General features: G+C 53.3%; 1 protein-coding gene across 1 annotated transcript in view; it reads right to left on the reverse strand.

The window, feature by feature from the left end:
• OBP2B (odorant binding protein 2B) overlaps positions 1–9,397 on the reverse strand; it is a 19,922-nt gene that overhangs the window by 8,221 nt on the left and 2,304 nt on the right. The gene's annotated exons all lie outside the window — the stretch shown is intronic.

Genomic DNA, 9,397 nt, shown 5'->3' on the forward strand with positions numbered 1-9,397 from the left:
GGGAGCCCGCCGAAGGGACTGAGCTTCAGAAGGGACGCACGGGGTGTGATTGGTGGAGTCCCAGGGTCCCCAGAGCCGACTTCTCACCCACCTGGCACCCCTGCCTGGGCTGGTCCCAGGCCTGGGAAGCAAACCCCGGATCCTGGTGGGACTGGGGGCGCTGGTTTATGACCTGGGGTCAGTCTGGATATCTCCTCCTCAGAGAGTGTCCCACCCCGGGGCCCCAGAGGAGGAACCCGGCCTCCCAGCCCCTCACTCCGGACCCCGAGGCGGGGCTGGGTTTCCAGGTGAACGCATGCTCTCCTCCCAGTGGGGCCACTCGTTCCTGCACACATGGGTTCACCACCCGTCTGCCCTGCTGCACCTGCGGTTCCCCAAAGTGGGGGCTCCCGCCACGTGGTGGGCGGTCACTGGATGTTTGTGGCTAAAAGAATAACTAGTGACTGTGTCTCTGGGGCCTCAGAGGCTCCCCCTCCGAGGGGAACCCACACTTCTGTGGCTCTGGGTCCCGTGAGCCGTGGGAGGACCCGTGAGTGCTGGCCCCTGGGCACGTAGGAGGCTCAGGGAACCTGGGCTCTGCCTTGCGTCCTCCTGTCTGGAGTGGGACCCACACTCATGCCGCTCCCTGACTTCTTTCATCCTTCCAGAACCCCGACCACCCCGGAACTTCCCCTCTCCCGTCAGCTTTGATCCCCGTGTCCCCCCAGGACAGGCCTCGCAGCCTATTCCATTTGGATAAACGGGCTGAGTGAGGCGCAAACCAGCCACATGCGGGCTGGTGCTCAGGGGTCCAGGCTGAGCCTCCCTGCTCCTGGTTCCGTTAGCCTCAGCGCCGGCTGCCCCCTAACAAGATCCCTCCTCCCTGACCGTGTGGGTCCTGGGTCTGAGTCACCCACTCTGAGACCCACGCTGACCCAGGCCCCACAGGCAGGTGCTGGGGACACACAATGGGGCTTTGTGCCTTGTTGGCCCAAGGTTGGACACGGCTGAAGATGGTCCGCCCCAAGTACTGGCTCAATAATAATAATCAGCCTCTCCATAACCCCCAGGGGCCGCACGGAAGGTGCTGGCGGGACCCAGTAATTACTGCATCTGGGAAAGAACTGCTAAGCACAAAGTCCACCCTCCCAGCGAGCGGGAAAGGGCGGGGTCCTTACTAAGGGCCTGACCTTAGTAAGCAGGCTGGTGTCTCTGGATCTTGAGAGAGCTTTTCCTGCTCCCTGTTCTCACGTTCCCCAGAGATCCCGGATCCTGAGAGCCCCTGATCTAAGCATTTACGACAGTGACAGACTTCATTCAGGCCTTGAGGAAACCCTGGACACAGGCAGGTTTCCCAGGGAGAGTGGGGTGCCCGCCCTGCCCTCTGCAGGGTGCAACCCAAGCCCTCAGGCCTTCTGGTCCTCCACCACGGCCCTGTGCCCTGGCGGGCGGAACCCTGCCCAGGTGTCCAGCTGTGTTCTTCCTGGATCCTGGAGGGGCGTGCGCGGGGGTGGGAGAGGAGGCTGGCCATGGGCACTACCCCTTGCCAGCGTCTCAGGGGCTGTGGTCAGCGCCACCCCAAAGCTTCACTTCCAGAACTGACCAGAGTGGATTTACTGTGAAGTCTGAGCACACTGGAGCAGGACGAGCGGTGACCGTGGGACTGAGCTGACGGCCACCCTGCAGCTGGAGTGAGTGGCTCTGGCACGCAGACCGGACCCCAGCTTCCCGCCTCCACGCCCGCACCACTTCTTCTGGGCCTCCCCGATACCCATGGGTCATAGCCAATGAGCAGTGAATGAACACGACCAGTCCGCGTGGAGCGGAGCTCAGGGGCTGCATACCTTGGGCTCCTCACTCCGCAGTGGGACAATCTGATGTGATCGCACCCATTTCTCAGAGGTCCTCAGGAAGACTGAGTCCCAGTTGCCCACAGCGAGGACCTTCTCATTAAAACTCCCTTTATTGCGTTTTCTATCTCCCCATCTGGGCTTCCCTGATAGCTCAGTGGGCAAGGAATCCGCCTGCAATGCAGGAGACCCCGGTTCAATTTCTGGGTCAGGAAGATCCACTGGAGAAGGGATAGGCTACCCACTCCAGTACTCTTGGGCTTCCCTGGTGGCTCAGCGGGTAAAGAATTTGCCTGCGATGCGGGTAGACCTGGGTTCGAGCCCTGGGTTGGGAAGATCCCCTGGAGAAGGGAAAGGCTATCCATTCCAGTATTCTGGCCTGGAGAATTCCATGGACTGTGTAGTCTGTGGGGTTGCAGAGAGTCGGACACGACTGAGCAAACTTTCACTTTCACCTCCCGGTCTCACCTGACCTCAGATTTCTGGCTTCTAGAACTGGGAGAGAATGAAATTTCTCCGTTTATGCTGCAGAGTTTGTGGCAGTTTGTTACAGAAACTCTAGGAAACTCAAGCTCTACCATTAAATATTCTGTCAAAATATAAGTGGACTAAATATGCAAAGTACAAGACAAAGATGGCCAGGGTGGATTAAAAGTCACGATACAGCTACATGCTGTTTTTCTAAAACCTACTTCAAATGTAAAGTAGTTGGAAGTTAAAATGCAGAAAAAAGTAACATAATTAAGATAGCTAACTGATTTCAGTACCAGCTGTGAGTGGACTGCCTCTGTAACCAGCACCTGTCCCCCGTTGCCAGCTCTGCAGTGACGGAGCTGGGCCAGTGAGCGTTCCTCCTTTGCTCCTGCCCTGAGTTAAGCTCTGTTGGTAGGAGGCTGAGGATGAAGGGGCTTCCTTGCTGGTTCCAGGGTGCTTCCATTTGATCCTTCTTCTTTCTCCTACTGTATGGCTAACAGTGGCACCAGGAAGGGATGTCCACAGCCACTCACCACACTGAATACAGGGGATGCTGGCATCCCCACCAGTAGGCTCCCAGTGAGTCCTGTAGGCCCTCCTGCTTGCTGGTCTCAGCCTGCATTTCCCTGCCTGCTGGCCACCACCCAGACCATGAAGCAGCTCTGGTCCAGGGCAACCCAGCAACTTCTCCATCCTTTGGGTTGCATGCTCCCTTCTCCCACAAGGTTGGATCCCAGCCCTGGGGAGGGGGCTCCCCCAGATTTGGTACTTCTTTAGCTACTCTACTTCAATCCTGGGCTATGCTTCATGGTTCTTATGTATTTATTTATTTTATTTAACACCAAAAGCATTTTGTATCGGGGCACAGCGGATTAACAATGCTGTGATAGCTTCTGGTGAACACTGGGGGGGACTCAGCCACACACGGACCCGCATCCAATCTCCCAACTCTGCTCGCATCCGGGCCACGCTTCATGGTTCTTCATAGTTAATTGTTCACTCTACAGACCATCTCTGCTCAGGCTATCGTATGGCTTCTGTGTCCTGATCGAAGGCTGATTCGTATAATTATATATTATTTTAAGAGGTGATAAGTGCTAAGCGGAACAGTCAAGGTGAAACAAGTGGACTTGGCCGTGTGGGGACAAGGGGGTAGTTCATACTTAAGTGGCAGGTCCGAGACAGCAGAGTGACCTTTGGACATTGAATAAAGATATTGGAGGAAGTGAGCCATGAAATCACCAGGTGGAGAAGCTTCCAGGTGGAAAGATCACCCAGGGCCCGTGTTCAGGTGGGAGAGGATTGGGCATGTGTCAGGGACACACAGGAGGGCAGGGGGCTGGAGCCCTGGACCACGTGCGGGTGGTCCCTGGACGACACCTGGACCACGTGTGAGTCGGAGCGGGGGCGGGCTTGGCCTGATGGCGTCAGCGTGCTGGCCACCACGCGGACCTTATCATTTACTCTGAGGAACGGAGATCCTACGGAGAGATTTTACAAAGTCAGAGAATGACTTTTGGATTCAAAGGGTCACTCCAGTTGCCGCCTTGAGGATAGAATTTGCGAAGGGCGCTGGCAGAGAATAAAGGCATAAAGGCAGAGAAATCAGTCAGAAAGATGCTGCTTGTAATCCAGGCCAGAAGGGTAATGCGCTGAGGTCCACCCAGCCGTCAGGGAATCACAGGGTGTGGACCTACGCACCCACCGCGAACGAATAGAAAACCGGTCAGATGTGTGAAACAGTCTCTGTTTTTAGATGTTGGCCCACAGGCAATGCAAGGCTGCGATCCCTGGGAGGGAAAATCTCTGAGTCAGAGGGGAGATCCAACACTACAGCCTGGGGAGGCGATCAAGGCGGAGCACAGCACAAACCAGGGTCTGGGGGATCTGAGACGACTAGAGGGAGATGACAAAGTGCTGGAGCAGAGAAGGCTGTGCGGAGGAAGAGCTCCAGAGGCCTGCGGAGGATCTCACTGAAGGCCAGTCTATATTCTGATCAGTATGAGCTGAAATCTTATTGTAGTTTTGACTTGCATTTCTCAGCCTCCCTGACAGCTCAGCGGGTAAAGAACCCGCCTGCAAAGCAAGAAATGCAGGAGACAGGGGTTTGATCCCTGGATCAGGAAGATCCCCTGGAGAAGGAAATGGCAACCCTCTCCAGTATTCTTGCCTGAAAAATCCCATGGATGGAGGAAACTGGTGGGGCTACCATCCAAAGGGTCGCAGAGAGTTAGACAAGACTGAGTGACTAAGCACAGTAATTAGGAAAGATTTCTGAAGTGAGAGAGTGTTGATGATGACACAACCTTGTGAAGATATTAAAATCCACCAAATTGTACACTGTTAAAAATTGAAGAGTTCTTTTTTATGCAGTTTTAGATAAACAGCAAAATCAAGGGGAAGGTGCAGAGCTTTCTCATAGACACTCTACAGCACATGATATAGCCCCCTGTCCTTACTATCCCCTGTCCTCAGTATTTACTCAGGGTGGTAAATATGTCATGACTGAAAAGCCTACATTAACATGTCATAATCATCCGGAGTGCATAGCTTGCCTTCAGGCTCACTCTTGGTGTTTGGACAAACGTATGGTGTGTATCCATCACTAATATCATGCAGCCTATTCTCAGCGCCCTAAACATCCTCCCAGCTCCTGCCCCCACCAGTCTGTGGCAATCACCAATCATTCTACCACTGCTCTGATTTTGCCTTTTCCAGAATGTCATATCGATGGAATCAAACTGTGTGTACCCTTTTAGAGAAGTGTGTGTCACTTAGTCACATGCATTTAAGATTCCTTCACAGCTTCATGGCTCATTTCTTTCCAGTGTTGAACAATGCTCCTTGTCTGTTTGTACTGCAGCTTAATGTTGAATAATATCCCATTGTCTGGATGGACCACGATTTAACAATCCATCCACCTACTGAAGGACATCTTGGCTGCTTCCAAGTGTTGGCAGTTTTGAATAAAGCTTTTATAAACATCCGTGTGCTGGTTTTTCCGGGGACATAAGTTTTCAATTCCTTTGGATAAATACCAAGGAGTACACCTGCTGGATCACATGGTATGAGTTTGTCAGCTTCTGCAAGAAACCACCAAACCATCTTCCAAAGTGGCTGTACCACCTTGCATTCCCACCAGCAGTGGTGAGAGTTCCTGTTGGTCCACACCCTCCCTGGAGTCTGTGATGTCTGTATTCCAGATTTTGTCCATTGCAATAGGGGTGTTGCTGTTGTTCAGTTGTTAAGTCATGTCCAGGTCTTTGCAACCCCATGGACTGTAGCCTGTCAGGCTCCTCTGCCCATGGGATTTCCCAGACAAGAATGCTGGAGTGGGTTGCCATCTCCTTCTCCAAGGGATCTTCCCAACCCAGGGATCGAATCCAAGTCTCCTGTGGTTCCTGCATTGGTAGGCGGATTCTTTACCACTAAGCCACCCGTGCTTCCCCAACAGGGGTGTAGTGGCATCTTATTGTTGCTTTAATTTGCATTTCCCTGCTGACATAGGACACGGAGCATGTTGTTGTTGTTCTAGAAAGTGCTTAGTGTTTTTTTATTTTTTAGAGTACAGCTGATTCACAACATCGCATCCGTCTCTGCCGTCCAGCAGGGCGCATCGGTTACACACACGCATATGTATTGTGCTGTGCTACGATGCTTAGGCGTGTCCCACTCTTTGTAACCCAATGGGCTGTAGCCCGCCAGATGCCCCTGTCCATGGGATTCTCCAGTTAAGAATACTGGAGTGGGTTGCCATGCCCTCGTCCAGGGGATCTTCCCAACCCAGGGATCAAACCCAGGTCTCCCAAATTTCAGGCGGAGTAGCCTAGCCCTTGTCTGGGGGATCTTCCTGACCCAGGAATTGAACCAGGGTCTTCTGCATTGCAGGCAGGTTCTTTACCAGCTGAGCTATCAGGAAAGCCCCCCACACACATACAGCCACTCTTTTTTTCAATTCTTTTTACATATAGGCCATTACAGAGGGCTGAGAAGAGTGCCCTGTGCTGTGCACCATATCTGTATTAGTTCCCTGTTTCATATATGGAAGTGTGCATGTCAATCCCAGTCTCCCAGCTTATCCCTCCCCGGCTCTCTGCTTTCCCTCCTGATGCTTTTGAACTGTGGTGTTGGAGAAGACTCTTGAGAGTCCCTTGGACTGCAAAGAGATCCAACCAGTCCATTCTGAAGGAGATCAGCCCTGGGATTTCTTTGGAAGGAATGATGCTAAAGCTGAAAGTCCAGTACTTTGGCCACCTCATGCAAAGAGTTGACTCATTGGAAAAGACTCTGATGCTGGGAGGGATTGGGGGCAGGAGGAGAAGGGGACGACAGAGGATGAGATGGCTGGATGGCATCACTGACTCGATGGACGTAAGTCTGGGTGAACTCCGGGAGTTGGTGATGGACAGGGAGGCCTGGTGTGCTGTGATTCATGGGGTCACAAAGAGTCGGACACAACTGAGCGACTGAACTGAACTGAACCGTAAGTTTGTCTTCTCCATCTGTGTCCCTATTCCTGTTTTGTAAATAAGTTCATTTGTACTGTTTTTTTGTTTTTTTGTTTTGAGAAGGAAATGGCAATCCACTCCAGCATTCTTGCCTGGAGAATTCCATGGACAGCAGAGTCTGGGGGGCTGTTCCACGGGGTTGCAAAGAGTTAAAATTCCACATACCACAGTATCATATGATATTTGTCTCTGACATATTTCACTCAATATGACAATTTCCAGGCCCATTAATGTTGCTGCGAATGGTGTTATTTCATTATTTCTAATGTCTGAGTAGTATTCCATTGTATATATATACATATATGCCCCAGCTTCTTTACCTGTTCATCTGCTGGTGGACATTCAGGCTGCTTCCACGTCCGGCTATGATAAACAGTGCTGCAGTGAACAGTGGGGTGCACGTATCACTTTGATTTATGGTTTTCTCTGGATATATGACCAGGCGGAGTATCTTTTCATGTGTTTATTTGCAATCTGGATCTCTTCTTCGGTGAGGTATCTGTTAAGATCTTTGGCCCATTTTTTAATAGAATTGTTTGTTTCCTTATTGTTGAGTTTCAAGAGACTTTTCTTTTTTAAAAACTTTTTTATATCAGTCCTTTGTCAGATGTGTCCCTGAAATCTTTCCTCCTGGTCTGGCTTCTCTTCTCATTCTCTCATCCTTGTGTCTCACAGAGAGAAATCCAGCTTACCGATTATTTCCCTCATGGATCGTGCCTCTTGTATTCACAAAGTCATCACCATGCCCAAGCTCATCTAGCAAACGGTGGATGTGGGTGTGGAGGGGCTGGGCCCCCAAGCCTGGGGTTTGTCAAAAGCTGGCCCTGGGAGGTGACTAGGACGAGTTTGGGGTCCTTGGAGGCTGAGGAAGGCGGCCCTGGGGGCGGCAGCAGAGTGTGTGGGGGGAGTCCTAGGCTGCTCCACAGGGAGCCTTGGGGTGGGGGGCTTGACGGGGGCTGGGGTGTTGGGGGAGTGGCTTTGGCAGGTCCAGGAAACTAGGCTCCTCACCTCCCCAACCCGGACGGCACAGGGGGCTGTCCCCTTCGTGGACCTGGAGCTGCTGGGATCTGCGGTGGAGGGCTCTCTAGGGTGGGGGTCTGAGGGCCAGGCCGAGGGGGACCAGGATCCTCAGGTGTAGGGGGGAGAGACCCTGCTCTGAACCCTGAGCTCTCAAACCCCGCTCTGAGAGCCTCCCACCTCCCTGGAGGCTGGACTTTGGGCCCCTCTCAGCCTGGAGTGAGCCGAGGCTTCACAAAGCCCCCCCGCCAGGCCTCGGGCTGGTGGGCTCGGAGCTGCCTGCAGAGCCTCAGGAGACTGGTCTACACTGGACCCCAGCCTTGGATCAGGTGGTGCCGCTGGGGAGGGAACTGGGGCCCCCGCAAAGTCGGGGAGCACAGAACTGCCCCAGCAGCCCCAAACTGACCCCGGCCTCAGCCTCCTCCTCTGTCATCAGAGAGGGTGGGGCTGGGAGCCCGCTCCCCTGAGACCGGGGCCTGGGGCAGATCCTGTCCTGTTTCCGGGTATGCTCTGCCCCTGCTGGTCACTGTCGGTAGTGCAGCCTCAGAAGGGGCCCCGGTGGTGGTGGGCTGGACCTTTCAGGGGAGCATGAGGAGGGTGGGGTGTGAAACCAGAGACTCACCTGGGAGGACTCCCCCATCCCAGCTCCGGCCTCTGCATCTCAGATTTATTGGGAGTTTGATGCACAGAGCTTATCTGTCCCACTGGCTGTGGGGGGAAGCATGGCCAGCGGGAGAACTTCCTGGAGGGGGTGGTATTTGAAGCCAGCTGTAAGAAAAGGGGAGGTCTGGATGGAATTGAAAGGAAGAGGGTCCCATGTGAGCAAAGCCCAGGAACAGTCCCTGCCCCAGCCCACACCCCCGACACGCCCGGGGTCTGTGCCCTGTTGTTTCTCAGCAGTGAGGGCACAGCTGGGCCTTCGGGGTGCCCTGGGCTGGCTCCTCCCACTCTGATGGAAGGAGAGCCTAAGGAGCCTTTTCGGGGGTCCCTGAGGCCACATAGGGCTTCCCTGATAGCTCAGTTGGTAAAGAGTCCGCCTGAAGTGCAGGAGTCCCCTGTTCGACTCCTGGGTTGGGAAGATCTGCTGGAGAAGGGAAAGGCCACCCACTCCAGTATTCTTGCCTGGAAAATTCCAGAGATTGTATAGTCCATGGGGTTGCAAAGGGGCCACATAAGAGGGGAGGGGAGGGAGCTCTCCGCCTGTCTCTCAGGCAGCTCCTTCCCAGAGACTATCCTTCTCCGAGGGAGGAGAAATGTCTACCTGTTGTAAATGGTAAATGCAAGTCTTGATATCTTATTAAAGCCCAGCCTCCGTGAGATCCGAGCAGCTGCGATTTTGCCCTTTCACTCCCTGTGTTTTTTTTTTTTAATCTATTTTGATGGATGATGATTACTTTACAACATTGTGATGGTTTTTGCCATACATCAGCATGAATCGGCCATAGGCATACATGTGTCCCCTCCCCCCGAACCCCTGCCCCCACTCCCTGTGTTAATAACACCACACAGAGACTCTTAAATCCGTCTCTGAATAAAGACCTTTGCAGGATCAGCTGAGTTTAATGGGCT

This window comes from Bison bison, unplaced genomic scaffold (genome assembly GCF_000754665.1).
Source record: "Bison bison bison isolate TAMUID 2011002044 unplaced genomic scaffold, Bison_UMD1.0 scf7180017864375, whole genome shotgun sequence".
NCBI lineage: Eukaryota > Metazoa > Chordata > Mammalia > Artiodactyla > Bovidae > Bison > Bison bison.